The following is a 962-nucleotide window of genomic DNA, read 5'->3' as shown; positions in this document are numbered from 1 at the left end:
GAAGGTAAGGGGCAGAGCCGCCGCAGGGCAGGGTAAAGAGGAAGGTGGATCACAGAGGGAGGAGGGAGGAGGGAGAAGGCCCCTCACTTCACACTATGGGGGGGAAAGGGTAAGAGAAAGGAGAGAAAGATTACAGGTCAGAGAAGACAGATGAATTATTAATCCCAGAGCCAAAGATGCCCTCTCATGGTTTTACTGCAGTGCAGAAAGCAAGCCACCACCAAGCCTGGGAGCCCATCACCAGAGTCTGCTCAAGCATGATCTTTTGCCCACTATCCTCTTCAACACCAGAAATACCTATGGAAAGGAAGGTACAACTAGATCCAAGTCTACACTGTTGGGCAGGAGAAGGAGAAAGTGGCTAAGTGTTGTAGGCATGATATGAGGTTGAAATTATGTTTCTTTCCCCTGGAAAATTTTGTTCATATCAATTTAATGAAATTTTAACTCCATGCCTCACACAAGCATTCACTGTCTTGCAGTGACAAACCACTTCTAGAAATAATTTTACCTAACCTCTCTCTCCTGAATCTAAACACTGAAACTGTTGCTGTAGTGACAAAATATGCTAAATTAATATGCTAAATTAAAATGTCAATTAAGAAATGGAAATGGAGCCGGGCGTGGTGGCACACACTTGTAATCCCAGCATTCGGGAGGCTGAGACCGGAGGTTCACGGTCCGCGGACAGCCTCAGCTACTTGGTGAGCCCTCTGCGACTTAGTGAAACCCTGTTTTAAAATAAAGAATAAAAAATAGGGTAGGGGGTGTAGCCCGGAGATCGAATGCCCCTGCGTTCCATCCCTAGACCGGCAAAAAAAAAAAAAAAAAGAAATGGAAATAGTAAAAACAAAAAACTTCTCACAATCAAAGGTGGAAGAAAAAATTAGGGCCTCCAGGGCTTCCCAAACTGTATTATAATACTGAAGGTAACACATGTTCCTTAAGTAAGAAGACAGTGA

This window comes from Muscardinus avellanarius (assembly GCF_963383645.1).
Source record: "Muscardinus avellanarius genome assembly, chromosome: 1".
In the NCBI taxonomy this organism is placed as follows: Eukaryota; Metazoa; Chordata; class Mammalia; order Rodentia; family Gliridae; genus Muscardinus; species Muscardinus avellanarius.
This window is presented reverse-complemented; position numbering follows the sequence as displayed.